General features: G+C 32.1%; 1 protein-coding gene, 1 long non-coding RNA gene and 1 pseudogene across 3 annotated transcripts in view; 1 reads left to right on the top strand and 2 right to left on the bottom strand.

The window, feature by feature from the left end:
• The window catches only part of LOC126926444 (uncharacterized), a 343,177-nt gene that overhangs the window by 299,280 nt on the left and 19,697 nt on the right, over positions 1–24,200 (bottom strand). The gene's annotated exons all lie outside the window — the stretch shown is intronic.
• LOC126926452 (uncharacterized) lies at positions 12,303–17,953 on the bottom strand. Of its 2 annotated transcripts, XR_007714596.1 has the most exons (3): positions 15,883–16,289; positions 12,399–14,687; positions 12,303–12,317 (listed from the first exon to the last, which is right to left on the bottom strand). It is a non-coding gene; the product is annotated as an uncharacterized LOC126926452 (long non-coding RNA). The 2 variants fall into 2 exon arrangements; XR_007714595.1 differs by lacking the exon at positions 12,303–12,317 and having other exon boundaries at positions 12,608–14,687; positions 15,883–17,953.
• LOC126926753 (U6atac minor spliceosomal RNA) lies at positions 17,178–17,252 on the top strand (annotated as a pseudogene).

Genomic DNA, 24,200 nt, shown 5'->3' with positions numbered 1-24,200 from the left:
TTATTCAGCAAAAACTATTAATAATTTGTTTTCATTAGTTTTGTAGTTCACTGATTATTTTTCTTAAAATGTTAGATGCACAATAGAGATGTAAAGGAAAAAAAAGGAATTAATCATTCCATACACATGCTTCAAAGGCCGCAACATAATACCAACGTTCTGTTTACAATTTCATAAATAAGGGTATAATGGATCAAATTACAAAGAGGATTTATCTTCATTTCAAGTTGTATACATGAAACGTATCTCTTTCTCACACGTTTGGTCAAGCTTGACATAAATTATATTTCATACCTAACCGTGTCATAAGATTTTAACAAGTATCATATTTCAAGTGAGTATTTCAATCAAAATATATTGAAAATATAAATAGTACATATATAAAATGTAACACGAACAAACATATATAAGAAGAAAAATACAATGCTAGTTAAAATCACTGACATATGCTGGAATTTAAAATATTACAATAAAATTCTGCAAAGTGTAAAAGACAACGTGTAAAGATTTTAACAAGTATCATATTTCAAGTGAATATTTCAATCAAAATATATTGAAAATATAAACAGTATACATAAAATGTAACACGAACATAAATATATAAGAGGAAAAATACAATGCTAGTTAAAATCACTGACATATGCTGGAATTTAAAATATTACAATAAAATTCTGCAAAGTGTAAAAAACAACGTGTAAAGATTTTAACAAGTATCATATTTCAAGTGAATATTTCAATCAAAATATATTGAAAATATAAACAGTATACATAAAATGTAACACGAACATAAATATATAAGAAGAAAAATACAATGCTAGTTAAAATCACTGACATATGCTGGAATTTAAAATATTACAATAAAATTCTGCAAAGTGTAAAAAACAACGTGTACAGATTTTAACAAGTATCGTATTTCAAGTGAATATTTCAATCAAAATATATTGAAAATATAAATAGTATATATAAAATGTAACACGAACATAAATATATAAGAGGAAAAATACAATGCTAGTTAAAATCACTGACATATGCTGGAATTTAAAATATTACAATAAAATTCTGCAGTGTAAAAATCATACTATTGTAAACAATCAAAATTTCAGAGAAAGAACACGCCAAACCATATTATCCACTTCTTTTTAAAGAAGCAATTTCAAATTTTTATATATTGTTATATTATCAATCAAATCATCTTACAAATATCCTTTTCTTTTTGGTTTTGAGATTAGACATACATTTTGAAATACTGCTTGTCATAATATTCGCATATTACTTGTTTTAATAATTATATCTTTGCCTTTTATGAAACTCTGTCAATTATATTTTTAACTATTTTAATAGGTTGGCAACTAAGTGACTGCGGATTTTGTCAATGCCACCTAATGGCAAAAGCCGCAACCACTTATTTACTAACCTAATAGTAACGAACGACAAAGACATACACTAAGTATATGCATGAACTAGAATTTCTTATAAAATGCTGAGTAAATTTCTAAAACGTATGATGCCTTATATAATTCTTTGGCAAAATAACTTTCCACTCTAAAGTATAAAACTAAATAATATAAATATTTGTATATTGAACTGCTTTTATAGAAACGTAATGTTTCAATTACTATAAAATCGATACAAGAAACAATACTAGAACTGTCTCGGAAATAATAACGTTTTGTAAATAATTAATTTACAAAAAATGTGTATAAGAACAAAAATAGAAATCGTTATAGCAGCAGAAATTCCTTAGAAGAATTATTCAAAATGGAAGTTCAAAGAAGCAACATCAATGCCATAATTGTCTTCGACCTGCACTTCTTATATTTTACAAAAATGTTAAACAAACAATTGTATCTTTTTTAACGAATTCATATAAAAGTTTACAAAACAAGTCAATCTGTGCCAACACTTTCATTGATCACTATAAACGTATAACTGATTTTACTAAAGACATCTACCACGATATAAATATTAGTTGCCAACTAAGTGTTTGTTGCCAACCCAATATATCAAAATCCCCTTTTAGTCATAAAGTGACATTAAAATCAGGAAATCAACACAAAAGTACTTATCATATTTTTCCCCTATAATCTTCAAATCTTTCATAACATAAATTATAAATCAAGATTGATTATAAATCAATAAATTATAAATCATAAACAAGCTACTTTACAATCTATGTATTTATAAATTTCTCATCATTTTTATCTTCAATTAAGTAACTTTGCTCTTTTTCTATTCCAAAGGCTAATTTCCAATTGTAATAGAAAATCGAATCCCTAGCGAAACAACTTCTCGCTTCTTCTAATTAGGTCGGACCCTTAATTCGTCTACCGAGGATCTCAAATAACAAGTTAGAGCAATTTCCAAACCCCTGGTGATCGCATCCGCAGCGATCAGCTCCAACTGGTCAGCTACAGTTACCTGATAGCGCAGCAACTTTCATTGTAAATGCTTGCCAGCTTAAATTACCGTACAAAGATTAATTTCACGAAACACGTGAATAGCCGTAGCCGTTGCGACATGCGGCAGAGAAATTTCACTTCTATTTCGGATTTGTGGCAGACCCCTAGCCCCGATGTATTCAACGCATAGAGGGCGGCCAAAGCAATCGGTTCGCGTGTTTCGAATTCCGTACGGGATGTTCCGATACGAATACTCGCACCTCGTCAACGTCTAATTTTAACGATCGCGGAATTCGAAATTCCGTTTAATGTGCATGTGATATGAGAGAAGAAAAGCAGAAAAAGCGCCTTCGCTTTTTATTTAACCGTTCGACAATCTGATAAAATAACGAAGAATTTAGAGTAAACTGTTAGAAAGTAATCATCCTTCAAACTTTATGATTTTTTGGATTTGATATTAAAATTATTATTCTATAGGAACCTTCAAATTTGTATACAGGAAAAATAAATAACATACGATGAAAAGATGATTTTTGTTGATTTTTATGTCACTTGATGGTTAAGAAGAAATATTTTAATATGAAAAAGTTAAAAAAAGGAATAACCTGATACATTCCAAGATACAAGCCCTTTGAAAATGCATGATAAATTCACAATAATTTGTAAGACTTAAATAATTTTAATTTAGTTTTTATTGGTTATTTAGTTTTTAGTTTAATTTAGTTTAATTACTTTAATTTCTCTTATTCTCTCTCTCTCTCTCTCTCTCGCTCTCTGCTAATGTTATTTATATTTTTTAAATGTTCAAGAGCGTGAAAAAATACGAGATTTGATCCCAGAATAAAATAAAAAGATAATTTTGTTGTAGAATTAGTAAATATTCGAATATTAAAATATTAAAATATAAAAATTTCAAATATTAAAAATTGCGTTACGTATGATGATATTCAAGATGTAAAATTTATGATATTATATTTGACAACTTAGCCGAGTTTTGTTTAATTATTATAAAATTAATCAATGTGGTATTAATTCCAAAAACTGATACAAACAAACAACTATGCTATACATTAGCAAAAATTTAGTATGACTTTCCTTATTGTATCTTTATTTTTTTCATTTACAATAATTTACATATGATAATTTTCTGCTAATTATTGTTATATATTTATTTAAAATTAATGCCAGAAATATCACACGTACAATGATAATTTTTTTACTCCAATAAATTTTTAACTAAAGAATTTTCTAAAACAACAGAAATTCAAGTTGATTTGTTCTTTAATTTCTTAGATCCCATAGAACAAACTTTTGTATATTTAACATGTATACAATTAGTAATTAAAAATTAAAAAATACAATTATTGTAGTGTCCATATCCTTACTTTGAAGATAAAAATCTTTTAAACAGCGAAGCTATTTTGAGACATTGAATTATCATGAACATTAAATTATCCTTAAAACAATGTTTTCAAAAGTGGCATCATAAATGTTGTAAAACTTACTGAATTAATTTCTTGAAAGTTAGTTTATGCTTATAAATAATTAAATAATTTTAAATACTTTTTTGTCAGAATTTTTCCATACTCAATTTGAGTTTTATTACAGGAATCATTACATAAAGTATGTGTGATTATACTGTCAAATGACTGCTTTGTTGCGAAGAGTGATATACAGGGTGGTTGGTAACTGGTGGTACAAGCGGGAAGGGGGTGATTCTACGCGAAAAAAGAAGTCGAAAATATAGAATAAAAATTTTTCGTTTGAGGCTTTGTTTTCGAGAAAATCGACTTTGAATTTTCGCTCGGTACGCGTGCACTTTATCACGTCTCGTTATAACGGATCTCACTGTAGATCGTTGTCTCGATTGACGTTATGTTGATAGACACTTCCAATGTGACCCAAGTGTTTTCCTACCTATTAACTTACTATCCGACTTTTATCGCTATCCACTATCAGTACCTATTAGTCTACCATCATGTCTACATACAGCAATTGGGAATATACGGACATGATACTTTCGTTAGATGCGTGTGGTGGTAACGCATCAGCCGCAGCTGATCATTACAGGCACCGGTATCCCAATCGTCGATCTGCAGTGAGATCCGTTATAACGAGATGTGATAAAGTGCACGCGTACCGAACGAAAATTCAAAGTCGATTTTCTCGAAAACAAAGCCTCAAACGAAAAATTTTTATTCTATATTTTCGACTTCTTTTTTCGCCTAGAATCACCCCCTTTCCGCTTGTACCATCAGTTACCAACCACCCTGTATAATACAAAATATATGCAAATAAGTCATAGTCAATTTCTTATAATTAGCGTTGAATGTACTTTTTTAAAGTATATGTAGTCCCTTAGTGGCAAATATTAAAGACTGATAACTTATACCAATAATTACTATATTTGCACAAAAGATACGCATTACATTGAAGAAATTACATTTTTTCAATTTGGCATGCATTTGACATTAAAAAAATATAATGGAATACAAAGAACATGTGATATAATAATAATTTGAAAATTAAAGGATGGTATTTCATAAATAATACATTTTAGTGTCATGTATGTATCGTAATAAATCATTTGCATAAATATTTTTCATTTAGAAGTAATAGGAGAGCAGAGGTGAAACCATACGAATCGAATATAAATTAATTTTGGACAGAACGTTTAAATTGTACGATTTCGTTTTTCACACGTACAATTATTAATTTTTATTTATTCTGGGAGAACTAAATTAAACAAAACGTTTATAAATTGACGAAAAAAATTTAATTTATTGATTTTCATTTGTTTCTTGACATTTCCATAATTTTCTTGTATTTTCAATTGTTTAAAATTAATAGCGTGTAATAGAATCTGTTTGAAGTACTTAAAATTTATAACAAAAAAAACACACACATCTAATGGAACCATAAGTTTTGAATTTTATAGAACTTCCGTTTCTTTCAAAACTGCCTATCAGCAAAAATACACATTAGTCAGACTTTTCTATCTTTCCTGTGTGTTGTTATCATTTCCTATTTATATTTAACTGTTCATAACTAATAAAATTATTTTTTCTCACAGGCTGACAACAAACTCCATATTGAAAAGACTAACCATATATATATATTTTTATATTCCAACTAATTAAAAATACATTTATTAGAAATGTATCAATCACGTTTTAAAATGCACTAAAAATCTCAACGTTCTTTCATAGAGTCAAGAAACTGATTGTACCGTGTAGACTATCCTTCATAACTGTAACAGTGTTAAGCAACGCGAGCTGCATAATAAGGGCGACAATCTACGTTTCTGATTGGGGTCATACAAACCGCTATTAAATAAGCAACGCGAGTCAACGATGACTAGATCAACGTAACCAGTATTCATTGCCTATGCTTCAAAAGATACGACTATAACCAGCATAGAGTTATATAATAAACCCGACAAATTCGGAATTCAATTTTGGCTGGCACCTGATGTTCAAGCAAAGTACGTTGCAAATGAATTTCCATATTTAGGAAAATGCGAAAAGGACCTACCTGAAACGGTGGAATTTTATAATAAAACAAAATTTAGGGTAGATATGGCAGATCAAATGGCAAAAATATATAACGTGAAATCGGGATCAAGAAGATGGCCACTTCAAGTATTTTTTAATATTTTAAATTTAGCTGGCATAATTGCCTGGATTTTACATAAGAAGACCATAGGTGAGCAGATATCCGGAAAAGATTTTATGTTTCAATTAACAGATGAACTTGCCACTGACAATGAAAAATCATGGATAGAACATTGAGCATCTGAGATCCGAACTACGTCAAAGAACTCACCCTATTGACGCGAATGGTGTCAGATAGGATACTGTAATAATAATAAGACCACCACCAGTTGCAATCTTTGTAAGAAATATGTATGCGGGAAATGCAGGCAGAAGAATGTTTACGTTTGTAAGAATTGCGATGAATGATAAATTCTGTACCTAATAATTTAAGTTATATTTGTATTTTATTTATTATATTACGCTTATTATTGTTATCATTGTATTATTACATTATACTTCTTATATTTACCAATGGAAACTTATTTTAACATTCTTGTTATGTAAGATTTTGGTACTGAATATTCATCGTTATTATATAGTTTTTATGATCTCAGAACATGGAGTTCCTTTTGTAAGATAATAATAGATCAATAAATCTAAAAATATTCTACTATTATGTATTTTTTTATTATGTATCATTTCGACTGGCTTTGGTAGAGATAACTACGTCTCGAATGCCGGTAGTTCTAGTGTTAAAAAACACGGCAAAAACTACTAGAGACAACCTTCGATCTCTACAGGTGATTGCGATAAAAATAGCGATCACGCGTTCCTTGGAATTCATTTGTTTTAAACGAAAAGATTTATTGTAGCTTCTGTGTAAATTGTCTGCTTCTGAAATTCTGATAGATAAACATTTCGATCTAAATTTTCTAAATTGGTTAAACCAATAAACCATGTGTACAGGGAGTTACCTAACAGTAGAAATAAGCTGAAATATTTGTTGAGGAAAATATTAGGTTGGTATAATCACTAGTTCCTACAAGCTAAGTTGGTACGACTTGTAACGACGCTCTTTTGTTTTTGGCATTCGCCACGGGTTAATTATCTGAGTGTATCCGATGTGTTCATTTGTACATGGTGGTGAAATACAGAATATAAAAACTGAATTTGTGTGAATCAATTAAATATCGAACCCCGAAACCTATTTAATAACAATATTTTCGATAATATTATACAATTATATCGGGAAGTGTTTCTAATGATATTAGTTTCTCTGTAGATAGGAACGTAACTGTCATGTGAAGATCAATTTTGTTCTTTCAAATGCAATCATATATTTTTTAATGCATTTTGATTAATTCATGCAACTCGATATCCTTTGTAAAGTATTATTAATCTATAGATGTCGAGAAGCTATTAAATTAATAGATATTTCAACTTTTTAACAAGGAAATCATCTTGTCTTTCATATGATAAATTTTACAAAACAGAAGTTAAAATATCTGTTTAACAGTTTTTTGGTCAATATTTTTTCATAGAATATCTCGAGATCTATCGATTAATACATTGAAGGATATATGATGTGTTTTCATTTAAAAAAGCAAATTTGATCTGTAATGTTCATTTTATGTTGTTATTTTATTGTGAAAAAACATACCATCATTGCGTAAGCCTTACTTTTAGTAGCTCTACGTTTTAAATACTTCATATATACTTTTATATATACTACATTTATTTACATGTATGTACATTGTCATGAAAAGAGTTTTCCATGCAATTTACCGATTTAGCTTAACCTTGTTGTTCGAAGATTACTGGAATGTTAATTTAACTTTTAAAAGTACACGTTTTATGTTATTATCAGATTGCTAATTTTTATGTAAATTTCACCTATTAATTTTTACTGTCTACCAATTCACCTAGTAAAAATTATGACGAGTACTCTGCTTTGTAAATATGTATTTTTACATTGAATATTTACATTTGAAATAAATGCATCAAAATCCAAAGCCTACTCATCAAGAGTGAAAAATATGTAAGTATGCTATAAAATTGTTTTTAAAAGAATCGAGGAATTTGAAAAAGATAAAGGCCGTATTAAGACACATGCAAAAATTGCATTTTAATTTTAACAAAATTAAACTAATTAAATTGCATTTTAAATTTAACAAAATTAAAAAACACTTTCAATTTTAACAAAAGGTTATACTATACATAGTATATACAGTATAACATATTATACATACATATATACACTTATAACATATTATACATGGTATAACACTTTTTCTTTTATTGTATAATCTCGGATTGTTGAAATAATATTTGTATTTTTATTACAAATATTATTAAATATTATTCATGAAATAGTTACTACTTCATAGCATTTTAACTAATGCCATTAAAGAAATAATATTTGTATTTTTATTACAAAGAAATAATATTTGTATTTTTATTACAAATATTATTTCTTTAACGGCATTAGTTAAAATGCTATGAAGTAGTAACTATTTCATGAATAATGTATTTACGTGTGATAATAAATATTCTAGGAACACTTTAATGATCTATAGGTGTTCTGAATTCTGACCGACTTATGCATATTCTCGGATCTATTTCAGTTGAATTACAATGCCGTCATCGCCGAACATAAAAGCAATATGTAACCATAACCTCTGAAATATAAAACTAGATATAATGTGCCCACCGTCTCTCAAGCTAATCAATATAATAACAAGAGTCACATCGAATAATATTTTTACTGTAAAAATGTTGTATTTAAATGTGTTGAAAAAATATTTGGCAGGCATTCGACCTTCTTATAAACAGTTAGATATAGGTACACGTATATTTTTAATTTCTAGCATTGTTTGTCATAATTTCATTACTAATTTGAAGAAGAATTTTAGTGTGGTTATTGAAACAGATGTACATCCTTAAATTATCAAACAGATGATCAATTTATGGAAGACACTAGTAGTACAAATACTTTCCAATACAATGATAGTATCTGTTTAATTGTCTATTTAATTATATGTAATTATATATAATATTCTTTATTATGTATTCAATAAATTATTGTATCCTTATCAAAGCACACTGATATTTCCTGGCTCATTGTAGTAATTGAAAATGTTTACCATAGTTTTTCAAATACACCAAGACACCAGTAGTATAAATACTTTCCCAAACAATCTATAACATTGATAGTATCTGTTTATTTGTCTATTTAATTATATATAATTATATATAATCTTCTTTATTATGTATTCAATAAATTATTGTATTTTTATTAAAGCAAACTGATATTTCCTGGCTCATTGTAGTAATTGAAAATGTTTACCATAGTTTTTCAAATACACCAAGACACCAGTAGTATAAATACATTCCAAAACAATGTATAACATTAAAAGTATCTGTTTACTTATCTATTTAATTATATATAACTATATATAATCTTCTTTATTATGTATTCAATAAATTATTGTATTCTTACTAAAGCAAACTGATATATGTTTACCATAGTTTTCCAAATATACTCCCTTTATCTAAAGGAAATATTGTAATCATCTACACCAAAGGGAAATGTACGAATTCCTGCTTTGGTTTTGATAAACTTTCAATCAAAAAATTAATTCCATGAACTTCTATTAAATATTACTAATTAAGCTACGTTCCTGTATATAACTAAATTGTACAACAATTATCCAATAAGTATACAACAACGATTATTAATTTGCAATATATGAAAGAATTTTAATCATTTGAAAAGATGTTTTAAGTGTCTATTAAATCATACATATGAGTATAAAAATTAATGTAGAAATTAACCTAAAATGTAGAGATACATTATTATTATACATTATAACATACATTATATATTAAGATGTTTAACGTAATTAACTTTCATCCAATAAAGAATTACGTTCAAAGTATCATCTTGCAAACAGAATAAGAAACAAGAATTTATTTCGCTAATCTCTGCATGTCGCGCTACGTCGACAATCGAGGTGTGTCGACGCATCCGACGTATCGTGATTTCGTGACGCGTAACTTGTTCTTACTTCCGGTGTCGCCTAAGCAGAATTAAGGTCGATTTACACACAACCGTGCCGCGTCCGTTCCGTGACCGGGCGTTTATGCGTTAATATTTCTGCACGATCGTCCGGAACGTACTCGAGATAAATGTGTCGCTCAGTTGGAAACCAAACGTTATAAAAGAACATACAACAAAACGCCATTTTTAATCGAAGACTTACAGTTAGCTATGATAGGAGGAACAACAAAGGAAGAGAAAACGATTTAATGTACATTATGTATGTCGTGGGCAAAGCCGAGAAGGAAAATTTCGTTTTCGAAAGCAATTAATACATAACGAACAAAAATTTCATGAATATTTCTGTGTATTCTGTAATTATTAATCCGTAATTCTTAATTGCTGACGAAATGATTAATTTACCTTTTACCAGAATCAACGTTCTATGTAGTTATATAGGTTGGCAACTAAGTGATTGCGGGTTTTGTCATTACAAATGATACGCGGTAAAAATTTGAGAAACGTGTGGCAAGTTGTACAAAACAAGGAAACTGGTTAGTTGGGGTTCGATAAACAAATTACAGAACCCTTTTACACTTTGGCAAGTATCAGTCATTTTGACTGCCATTGGTATACGTAGTCCTGATACAAAATTATTTTTAGTTTGAACACATGAAAAGCAAGATAAAATTCATTATATTATTCTTTTAGTTATCATTGCGGAAAGAAAATATAACACGAAGTAGGAATTTTTAAATGAAATTGTAAAACCAGTCGATTTGACTGGTGTGGTAATTCTAATGTTAATGAAATGGATCTTATTGTTGCTTATGTACAATGCATTTGTGCGTTACAGACGATGGTAACAGAATTTTATAAGAATTGTCACAATTAACAACTGCATATAGCAGAGCTATACAGGAATGTCGCTATCTGTGGAAAATGGCAACACCGCCAAAAACTGCAGAAACCTAACCCCAAACTAGGTAGGACAGTTTGTATGATTCGTTCCAAATTGTAGCAATAAATGTTGGAAAAAGTAATAAACTTCACAGAATTAAACAATCAAGATTTTCAGTACTTAGAGAATCATTTAAAGTATATGAAATCTTTTGCTATGCTTGAAATATATTACAATGTGAAATTTTCATACCATTTCTTTCTCTATATGCGAAACTTAAGACGATAATGGATTTTGAATGGACTTATTATAAACCATTCGTAGAAACTCTTTCGAACAATATAAAAGTAAGATTTCACGAATTTTTAAACTTTTTCTACTGGAAAAATTGAAAAGAGGTGTAACACGAGCTTTCTCATCTCGGCGACTAAAACAGCGATGGTTATCACTTCGCCTGTTGCCTACACGAAGCGAAAGATTAATGCAACCTTTTAAAGAAGCAGCTCAACTGAATATCCAGAACGACAAAAAGAAGCTTCGCCTGGCGACGAGTTCTTCGATTTTGGAAATAATTACATTAAAACTACTTTACCTGCATCTAGGGCACAGTTGGAAATTCTATAATTTTAGGTTATCCGGAATGTGTCTCTGTTTCGTAAACGTGTTTCTTACAACAATGCAGCTTCATACAAACGTGAAACTAAGTCTGTGAAATGTCGCGGTGTTTATCTCAACAGAACGAGATGGATCGTACGATATTCGACAAAATAATACAAAACAAAAAATGTTGCGCGTCTATTATTTCCTCATAACACGAAAGAAACCCGTCGGGCAACCTAATGCATTTGTTATCTGAAAAACAGCAAGGTTTATATCTGCCATGCCAGAATCCATCGATAAGAAACGTTTTTTTCTTACGCCATTAGCAACGTCAGCAGCCGTGAAGAGACTGTGCTTTTATTATGCAACGATGGAAAAGGAACTGAAGGAGCATGGACTCTCGGATGAAATATTTTTAATGAAAGTCAAATTAAAAGCGTACTGTACTCCCACTCACACACCAGGATCATAATTTATATTCATTTATTATGTAAATATTTTTTCGTTGAATTATACAACAAATGTGGATTTTATAAAAATTGTCCAATATCATTATAACTACTATAATAAATTTCTATAATAAACTACTATAATAAACTCAAATTTCTGAGTTAATCATGCCTATTGAATACATTTGCTTTGATTACTTCAGTTATTCATTAATCATGATTGCTAGATTATTTAGTAATCGTGATCATCAATTATGAACATGATTTTACGTTAGTCATAATCGTTAATAAATCAGATTACTTTTTGCCCAACTCTGATTTAAAACTATGGAGGCCGGACCTAATCCAGAGCATAGCCGGAACACGGAACGAACGCGGCACGGTTTTATCGATCTTTGGCAACACAGGAACATATACAAAATGAATAAACATATTCGACATCGATTTTCCATTTCTGTATTTCGAGTAACTCACATTGATCCATATCGACATTTGTCGTAGATCTTGCTGTTCTTCTTCTGTTTTTACAAACAGAGTAAATTTGACATAAGGATAATATGTATAATTAATATTTCGAAACAGTTACTTATTAAAATATTAATAAAATATAAAAATCATTATTGAGAATTTTGGATCTTAATTGCAAAAATAATGGTATAGGAACATTAAATTTACACTTGGAATTAATATTAGAATAGTTATATATTTATTTCATAAAGGATTTCAAAGATATTCATCGATACACACTTGCACGCGTGTCACCTTCTTCAGTACCAGACTTAACTGAACAGTTTACATTCTTTTGTTTTCGAGGCACCGCGCACACACATACTTCCACACACTCATATTCACATACATGTATAACTACTATCAATCTAGTCTAGCACATAAAATTATACATATCTCAATAATCATAAATATGATTTATATATGATTTATAAATATGAATATTCCTTTTCGTAAAGTGTAACAGATATTGGGTTGGCAACTGATTGCGGATTTTGTTAATGCCGCCTAATGGCAAAATCCGCAATCACTTAGCTGCCAACCTAATAGTAACGAACAACGATAAAGAAATACACTAGATATATGCATGGGTTTGATTTTCTTATAAAATGCTGAATATCATGTTATTTTCATGCCTAAAATTCTTTGTAAGTGGGAGATATGCTGCCCTTCCTTAACGTGAAAGCGATGTGATTACATTTGCCAGTATACCCTTTTTCCACTGATTTAACCAGTGTCCCAGCAATCGTATGTGTTGCTGCAATAATGTTGATACAACCTTAGCTCGGTGGCTAGAATTACAGTATTATCAGCGAACGTTAAAATAAAGTATTTTTAGAGCTGGTCAGTATATCGACTGTTTACATACAGAGTATACAATGTAGTTATGAAAACATAACCTTGAGTATCGCCAGCACTGACAGTATGTAAATCTGAAAGGGTGTTTGATATTCAGCAAAGAATATTCTATTTTTAAAGTATAATTTAACAAACAGAAACATCTCGATAGGGAAGTTTTGTTTAATTCTGTCAAGAAGTCCCCACATCATACTTTGTCAAATACCTTTTCAACGTCCAAAAATAGGATAGCGCAGTACTGTTTTAGCTCCAGTGCATTGATGATCTTGTTTGTTACCTTATGTACTTTTTCGTGGCATATTTATTCCTGAAGCAAATTGATGCGATGGAATTAAGCTCCTTTCAGTGATTATCTTTCACACCCCATTTTAAAATAATTTTTTCAGTAACTTCACAACTTTTTATAGTTTTTTTTGGACACTGTTGGTAGCAATGAAATCAGTCTAGGGGGAGTTTCCCTATTAGTGGACACTTATGGTTTTCCTTAGATACACGAAAGAAATAACGTCTTGTTTTTGTTTATTTTGCATTAATTACAGGTCAACTACAGTAGAAATCAAAGTAAAGAAATAAGATAAATAAAATTGTCATAATATTTAGATTAAATTAACATCAAACGCTGGTTATTGATTTTAAAGGAACATAGAATGGCAGCTTCAAAATAATTTACAACGATCATAAATATAATCATCAATAATTCTATTGTGACAACTGAATCCAATATTCATCAATGATCCCTAAGCAAACTACACAGACAGTTTTATATAGACAGTTTTTATATTCTTTGGTCTATTTATCTTTTTAAATCTACTTTCAAAATTCCCCTTCTATCCTTTAACACATTTTTCACTTTCTTTCCCTTAAAGAAATAATTTATAAAAATACGAAATAAGAACTTGGCTTCTCCTTGATTCATAGAATCTTTTCATCTTCAAATACACGACATAGATTTTTTGAAAGAATGTTGCTAGGAAATGTATAACCAGAGAGCGGATAGTCATGCAAATTCATAGTTTTCAAAATAACGCTTAAAGAATGGAACCAAAGCATTTGCTATCTTAAGTTATGGCGTTGTTTCTGTCAAATAGTGTAATTTTATTGGATAACTATGATGCTTAAGAAAGAAGACATTTTTGGTTACTTTTTAAAAATGTCTAAAAATTGAAACTTTTTTAAATCTGTTACTCTCTCAGCAACTCAACAAATGGATGCAACGTTTAACGTGTGCACAAGCATAGTTACAGAGATGAATGCTGCTTTACGTTTATAGGCGCAAATGGATTAAATATCACGTCCTGTCCCTCTATTGGGCGGCACTCCTATATTTGATACGTTCCATTAGGAGATGAACTGATCGTTTCCTCGAATAGGAAGCCCTGAGGTCTTTCTAATGAATTACTAGAAAATAAGCAAAATATGTGTAAAAATTATACAAATTTAATCTACGTATTAAAAATTATACAAATTCTTCATAACGTTAATACTAAAAATGGTTTCTCGAAGAATTTAGTGTATTTTTTAACTTATATATATATATATATGTCAGAGATGAAAGAACACCGGAACCCCTCCTTGGATTCGCGGGAATACCGTAACTGTGTAACTTGGATTAAACAAATGTCGCTCCGATTGTTCGAGATTTATGATCATGAGCTTGGGCTCGAGGCGACAATCAGTCGCCGAACGTAGCCGCGGTCAAAGGGATGAACGTTTTATCTAACAAAGGCACAGAGTAACTCTATACCTCTCCTTAAAGAAATAGTCGTAGCGACACGCGGCAGTAAATATTTCAATGGTTTCTGTCCCGTGGCTCGCCACACGCAGATTCTATCCTCCGGGTAAGATGATCTCTAGATGTCAACATACCTCCGCAGTATATGTTTAGCTAACGTGAGGACCCGCAATAAATCTTAAGATTTAGTCAAGCAAAGTCCTTCATATAGACAAGCAGTCTTTGTTGCAACTACGGGAAGATAGGAGAAACCTATCTTCCACGAACGATGCCCCCCGTCAACAACCTCCCCTCAAGGGCGGCCAGCATCTCTTTCAAAACGCCGATATGGAGATCGACCAATTAGCAACAGCGCTAATTTCCCTCACCTTTGGAACGAAAGCTTTCTTTGACGAATCCGAGGATCTCATGTCCTTAGACACACCCATTATAGTTTTCCTCGACGGCATCGTCGAGACGGAGAGTCACTCTCCTGTACGATCTCGACGATGATACAAGTAACTCTCAGATACGTAGTGATTGCCCCATGCATTAACATTGAGTACAACTTAGACGCTAAAGAATAGTAGAGTTCGTCATCCCGTTGACCGTGGATTCGTTATTGAGCCTAGGATCATTGTCATTAGCTTCTCGAGTATCTAATTATCGCGATTACTTGTCCAATTCCATCATAGTCATATTTGCACTAGTAAATATCTCCTCTATTGCATAATGATCACGTCTAGTGTCAATAGGGATTCGTTTCACGTCCTTAACCCTAATTCTAACCTTAACACCAACCCGACATATATATATATATGTGACGTATACGACGTATATATATGTCACTCAACAAGCCAAATACCACGACTCGACACTAACTGGAGTAGGACGACGGCAGCGCAGAACTGTCCTGTTTTTGCGACCAGGTTTTCAGGACGGAGATAGAAAAAAGAACAATATCGTATATAAGCACCGCTCTACAGCCACTTAAATTTAAGTTACAAATTGTAAACCTAAAAAATGTAATTCCGACACACAAAATATTGCATGGCTATGTCGTACCGTCGCGTACCGGTACTTTTGCCTGAACCACTCCACAACCGAAATTCATTGTTTATTATGAAAAACACGCACATGTAATATTATCTACTGGTCAATAAACGTTACACAAAAGCAAAACGACGGCAGCGCAGTTGTTAGCGTCTTAGGTTACGAACGTTTGGAACCCGGGTTCGAATCATGGCGACCGGAGTCCGATCTTTCTTCTACGCAACTAAATTAGGAGGAAAATCAGCAGAGCCCAGCAGCGACATCTACAGCCGGCAACTACTATTATCACGGACACCTTACACATAATAACTAAATATATGTTATATATATTATATGCCATATGATATTATACTACATTATCAAATATAGTATATATATTACTATTATTATTTTATTAAATTATTATGAGATATTAAATCTCTTAGAAAAAAACATGATTCCATAATATGTTTCAATTTAATGAATCAAATATTGCTTCAAACAGTCCTTATAGCTACTTGAGCTACTGTTGCTAAAATTAAAATTGAGCGAGAAAATTCTCGATTTTAATTAAATAAACGGTAAAATCATTAAGGAACTTTCTTCTAAAGCAATTAGAATACTTACTATGATATACAATGCCACATTAAGAGTTAAATACTTTCCAATTAGCTAGAAGCTCGGCGGGGAGGCCAGCGACGCTCGTTAAGGCCCCGCGCTGAAGACGATGCGCACGAGTTCGAATCCTCGGCCTGTTGGAGATTTACAAGGGATGGAAAGACCAAAAATCCTCTCAAAAGTAATACACAACCGACAAAAGAGCGGCAGCAGCAACAGTCCCGCAGCAGCAACATCAGCAGAGGGACGACACATTATCATCACCACCCTCTCTCTTCATACACCTCATCGTTACATCATCCCCTTGCGCGTGTTGTGGATGCACTTTCTGGGAGTGTTGGTTAAAGGTGTGCTTGATAAGCAGCGAGCAGGCCGACAATAATCGCACTTGTGCATTGGTTTTCCCCGCTCGTGGACGTTTTAGCCGGTAAGAATCCGGCACTCACTACCTTCTGCCGCCCTGCCGGAGTAAGGAAAGTGTGTCTATGAAGATTTCTACCACGTTAAAAAAAAAAAAAAATTTTTTTTTGTAGCATGAAAGGAGAAACATTTAGCACTCCCCTAGACAAGGATGGAACACATATATAAATTGGATTTTTTTTGGAAGGACCGCGGAGGGCGGCTTCCGTTATCCTTCCGGATGACGCAGGTGCTCGCAGGACACGGAGTATTCGGGGAATATCCGCAGAAAATCGGAAGAGAGGTGACGAACACCTGTCACTACTGCGGAGAGTGCGAGGACACGGCCCAGCATACGCTGGAGTTTTGTCCGGCGTGGGAGGCCCCCGTCGTATGCTGCGACTAGCGATTGGCGAGAGATTGGACCCCATGTCAGTTATGAAAACGATGCTGAGAGAGCAACAAGAGTTTCTCGCAGCTCGCTCCTATTGCGAAGGAGTGATGCTCGTAAAGAAGCGAACAGAGAGGGAGAGGGTGAGAACATCCCACCCTTGTAGGGTTCCTGCGCCGCCCTAGGTCGTCATAGGGACCGACAGGTCGAGGAGGATCTGGGATCTCCTCAGACTTGCACGACGGCCCAGGGGATAGCGTTGAGATGGGTGGTTCTTCCCAATGTCCGAATTAACCTAGGAACGACTCCCTCAGACGGGAGAAGACGCAGGAGTGCTCTGACAGTAATTCGAAGGAGATCCCGGGGCATCCCCATTGAGCGTCAAGCGGACCACCGTGAGATTCTAGTCGGTAAAGTCTGACACTGACAAGTCCATAAGGATTTCTCTACGTTTAAAGAAAGAAAGAAAAAGAAAGCTAGAAGTTAACTCAAGTAATCATGATTCGCAAGCCCAACAAAGATGTACACTTGACATCATTTAGTTTTCCATAATGTCGGACGGTGCTTAATATCGGACACCAGTTACATTTAAAAAAATTGAAACGCGACGGAATAGTTTTAACTGTCAAAGCAGATATCTCAAAGGAGATAGAACAAAAGATCGTTAGCGTTTGACTTAAAATCAATGCACTGTGAAAGTTAAAAATTATATCCATATATACTGGATTATACCATAAAAAATTACCATTAAAAATTATACCATATATAATACTTAATAATAATACTAATTATACCATAACCATTAAAAATTATACCATATATAATTATATCCAATTATATCCATTATATACTGCCTGATGCAGTAAAAAGGCGATGATAATTGCGGATGGGAGGAAGATGTACGTTTTTGTACAATAAACTCTGAAATGTATTTAACGACGTCTGATACATGCGGATGAAGAACAGGAAATGAAAATAGAAAGATTAGATATTTAGATACAGTAATATAGATAACTCTAATAATAATTACGATTATAGCGATTATAGCGCTGCCGCTAACGGTCTTTTCTGTACATGTATATCAATAACTATGTAATATATATAGCTCGATGCATCATTCAACTATATATATATATATATGTCGGGTTAGCGTTAGGTCTAGGGGCGTAACGAATCTTCGCTCGGACTAGCCATCTTTGTTGTACAACAGAGATTATATCTACTGGTATAAATATTGATTTTTACAAAGTTTGACAAATAACCGTGGTGATTAGACACTCGAGATGTTAATGACAATGTTCTTAGGTTCAATAACGAATCCACGGTCAACGGGGTAACTCTTTGTTAAACGTAGAATATATTTTGAAGCACAAAGTAACGTTTGCTGTGACGCTCGGTATAATACTGCACGTAAAGACGATGTGAAAACTCTCCAAGGTGACCGCGAGAATAAAAGACTGATGGAAATTTTCCTCTCCTTACGATCGCGTTTGTTCGTTGCATATTGGCCGGGGATAGCAACAAAATTCCAGCCGCCGTTGCTAGGCAGACCCGCGTACAGCTGACACTGCTTCTGCCCGGGGTTTGATTGTTAATACAACGTGTGTCCCACAATATTGCCACTTCTCTGTTAGGTAAAAACGTTTATCTCGTGACCGTGGCTACGTTCGACGACCAGTTGCGTCACCTTGAGCCCAAGCCCACTGTCACAAACCTCGGGTAAATATAGTCGGATTTAATCATAACAACTACCTCTAAGTTTTATTGTTTAAGTACAGCTATAATAAATAGTTTGGACTAAAGTATTAGGGATCTTCCCAAAAGGTCCAAAAGAAAGGCCCCGATGTCCTTTCATCTCCGACATATATATATATGTGTGTAATTTACAACAACATGTGGAATAAAAATGTTAAATAAAATTCGTTAATAGGTCACTATGTATTAATATTTGTGAAGTGGAATTCAAAGGAAGAACTTTAGGGTATACTTATCGCTTTGTACAAATCGTATGGCTATATATATATATATATATATATATATATAGGAGCAGTTTGGTACTTGTTACATTTATCTGATTTTTCATTTTTCATAATCGAACAGTAAGATACTGTCGATTGTATAAACAATTTAAACAGCACAAAGCAGAACAAGGTGGATAGAATAACCTCATAAATAACAATGGCTTCATTGCTATTTTCTAATGCATCAGTTAACTGATCAATTTCTACAAGAACCTACAGTTTGATTTGAATTTGCTGTTCACAGTCAGACTGAGAATGTTTATGTCAATAAAATATGTCAAAATGTGCAAATAACGTATGCTGAATATGTGTTAATAATATGTCAACATATACGAGAGTATATAAATATATGCAACATATACAGAAAATATGATATATTAATTTTATTATTTAAATGTAATAGTTAACAATTACAATTTAAATTACAATAAGTATTTTTTCAAGATTATGGAACATTAATTGATAACGTTTATCGCTTAAGATCAACTTATAAGCTAAGAATGAGCGTTCATCATCACAAGACGTATAGATGTATGGGAAACTGATATTTGATACTCAGACATTTTTCCAATCATTAATTTGTCTCGATCTATTTTATCTGTTGCCTCATCAAGAAAAATCCACACATTGTTTTCAGCAATATCCTCCCTAATATTGTAAATTGCCAATTTACGACACTCACCAAGGTAATTTTTACGTAACGTCGAATCATTTGGAATAGTTTGTTATACTTAGCCAAAAAATTTCTTCATATCTCGTTATCAGGTTTTCACCAAAATTTATTAATAATTATACATGTTCATATAAAAGTTGCTTTCATAAATGTACAGATCTTCAATTTCGGTGAATTTCCAACATGCGGTAACGGGCACCATCCTGAACTGTTTCCTACACATGTTACTGGCGATCGGTCTTAATTTTCGACATACATATTTGCAAAAAACTGTTGGTGCTGCTATAGTGAATTCTGCTTATAGTTGTGCGTCCGTGGTAGAGTATGTATCGGTAATGGTTTCGAGCCGGCGGCCGCTTATCTCCTCCATATAAATGAGGGTCAAGCGAGCCCGTTAAAAACTCCGTGCACAACGAGCATATGCGAGGTCGTAAGAAACGTCTGTTACAACTTATAATTCAGTTAAAGGTAGATATCATCAATATATTGAATTTGGGTTTGAATTGGTTTTTCAAACTCGGCTGAAGCGGCCTGCAACGCTTCCCGTAAAATAATAACAAATTATATCGTTGTCTGTTACCTAACCTATGGCCATATTTTAAAAAATTAAGCCAAAACCGATACATTGATGATGTTTACTTTTAAGTGAGTTATAACAAACATTTCTTGCAGCCTCGTATGCGCATGTTCTATATGGGTCCCTTAAACACGTCCGACCCTCGTTTATAAACAGAAGATAAGCGTTCGGCGGCCAGCAACCAATATTAATGCTACGTTGCCACACATGCACAACTATGGACAGAATTCACTGTGTTGATACCAACAGTTTTTTGCGAAGATGTATCTCGGAACTAAGGTCAACGTCACCAACATGTATAGGAAAACGTTGCTTACAATTACGCCTCTCACCACGTATTAAAAACTCATCAAAATCGGGGAGTTTGAGTTCGATCTACACATTTACTATTGTTTTTCGATCGTTAATATCTTCCAATTGTGAAAATTCTTCCATGTTATGTTATGCCTGAACTTTGCTTCTACGTCCACGAGAATACATATTTCAGTGTTGTATCAACTACGATTTCTTCTCACAACGAATTTTGTCATATTTTCACGCTGAACAATATTTCCGCAACTCGTGAAACATTATCCTGTTATTGAGACGATCTAATTTTTCTACGTCTCCTGTTCTTTACTTCAAACATTTCGTATATTTCATTTCAGTGGTATTATATGTTACTGGCGACAGCACATCGCGATATCTGATTCACAGGGTGGTCTAAAAATTAGTCCCCACGATTTTTCAGGCACTTTTAATAATCGGAATAGTTCAATAGCTTCCCATCAACTACAAATGCAATGTTAAGGACTTAAACAAAATTTTACTTCGATGAAAAATCAAAATTACCTCCATTTTTTTAAATGGGTTAATACAACTTTGCATACGGCATTCAATGAATTTATAAATTCTTTGCAAAAAATTACTGGGTCGAAAAATGGTTAGTTTAAAAGATATTTTAACTGCAATGTTATGCAATTTATCGTGTGAAAGTTCTCTGTTCTTATGTTTCCCTTGTCTTTCGTGAGGTAAATTTTATAACATTAAAGTTAAAACATTTGTTAAAGTAATGGTTTTCGGACCCAACTACCATAATATCTTTTTGTAGAAAATTAAAAGTGCATTGAATGGAGTATAAAAAATGCATTGTTTAAAAAAAAAAAAAAAAATAGAGGTGACCTTGATTTTTCATCAAAGGGAAAGCTTTTTTGAAATTGATAATATTATAATTTCTAGTAGCCAGAAAGCTGATAAACTTTTACTCGAAACATATTTTTATCCGGCTATCGGAAGTGTCTAAAAAATCATGGGTACACTGACTTTTAGATTATCCGATATATTTAGCTTCTACAAATTGATTATAACTTATGTAATATACTATATATATGGTATACACAAATGTATGGATTAATAATGATTCATCAAAAGAATAACACGCACACACACAGAAAGAGAGGGAGAGTACATGTATGTATGTATGTATGTATGTATATGTTTATGTTGTTATCCTTTTAATGAGTCATTATTAATCCATACATTTGTGTATACTATTACTTAATTAGAAAACTTGGAAAGATGATACGTGAATTGAAAGACGTTAGCATCAGTTTTATGAACTTCTCATAAACATAAGAAATTATCATAAATGTATACGACATATGTAATATATTTCTACATATAGTTTTATAATAAAATATGAGGCAAATGTTGAGAAAAGTGGACCCAAATCTAATGATCTTAACCCTGGCATATGTTGTCAAGCACATTTCCCTAAGTAATCTTCGGATATGTATGGTAAAGAAACACAACAAGTGTTACGCGCTTGCTTCAATCGCTCGTAAAAATCTAGCCCATTCCAATAACAAATTCACACATAGGCAAAGCAGACGAGCGAGGAATTTTTAAGAGAGATGTATCTTGACCGAAAATAGGGCCACTTCTCTCGTATGTGGAATTGGTATTGGGTTGGACTAGACTTTTTACGAGCAAACGGAGCTCGCGAAGCAAATGGGGCAATGCGTGCGATGTTTCTTTAAAATAAAAACTGCGAGATAAATGCGACTATCGCGTCGGCTACGTCCGTGTTTGCAGATACATGCTAGAAATTTATGTATAGGCAGACTGCAATGTACTTAGTGGTACATATCTCCATATTTTTGTAAATAACTATTTGAGGAATATCTCTCTTTTTTTTGTTTTATTTGAATGAATTTTACAATAAATTGTTTGTTTCGTTGGTAACATACCAAGGTGTATTTATTAGTTTGAGATTAAACCCTCCTGAAGGTAACACATATGAAGGTCAAGATCATTAGCTCTGGCTCTCCTTCTATCAATATTTACTAACCGTTTGAGTCCCAAGCAGCGCGATTGCATTGTTTAGACTTTGTATCGAAAAGTCCGAGTACATTTGAACGTTACGGGCGACTGACGGTATTTTATATTTCATTGTTATCTTCTCAATAATCTTTATTGGACAAAATTTGAAATATTTATAAACTAATAGTGCGCATATATGATAATATAGATGTATTTCATAAAAATAACAAATATGACGAGCGCTTTTGTTTTTCAAAGACCCCTAGAACTTAAACGGGTAAATACACTGAACATATGGAAAATATGCAACATAAAAATACATTTTTGTAATAGTCTAGCGACAAAACAAATTTTACGTACTTATATCCTATTGAAATATGCATTTGCATAAACGTTACAATTGCTAAACCAGTCTTTTCCAGACATTATAAAACTCAACTTATGATATCAGCTGTATTGCTAATCAACTATTATAATACTTGAAACAACTCTAAACAACCAATTAAAAAGAGTGACTATCTTCACTATTACAAATTTTATATTCTACGACATTGATCTCGCGTAACATGACGTTTGAATACTATGTATAAATGTATTCATAGCTCATGAATTCATTGAAAAAACAACGTCTGATCAACCATGTATCCGCTGATCTTGATACGGACACATGTTCTCCTTCACTACTTGCATATTCTTCTAATCGCTGGGTATAGAGCAAACAACGATATCTACTTCTAATGAAACCTACATGTATCATCACAAGTGCAAAAATTAATCATTTTTCGATGCATTAATCATCATAATACTGATATAAAATAGAAGAATTTTCTATTTGTTGAAAGTGATTTATTATAAATATTTATATTGTACATTACGCATAGATATATACATATATATATATATTTCCCATTTAAAAAATTTTTTAACTAATTAAATATTTATTACTCACCGACATAATATATTATAAATATTAATGCACATTCTTTTATAAAAATTAAGATCCGACCTGTTTCCCGTAAATATCCATTCAATAAAAATTCTCTTTTATATATAACCGATAATTAATAATAAAAATATTACAAACATGTTAACTTTTATTGATATAAAATTCAACAGAAGTATTCTAAAATTGGGAACTAAAAATTGTGGCGAACTTACCAATTTCAATTACCTTGAAATATGTTGCCA

The sequence above is a fragment of the Bombus affinis genome, chromosome 18, assembly GCF_024516045.1.
Source record: "Bombus affinis isolate iyBomAffi1 chromosome 18, iyBomAffi1.2, whole genome shotgun sequence".
Lineage (NCBI taxonomy): Eukaryota > Metazoa > Arthropoda > Insecta > Hymenoptera > Apidae > Bombus > Bombus affinis.
This window is presented reverse-complemented; position numbering and strand designations above follow the sequence as displayed.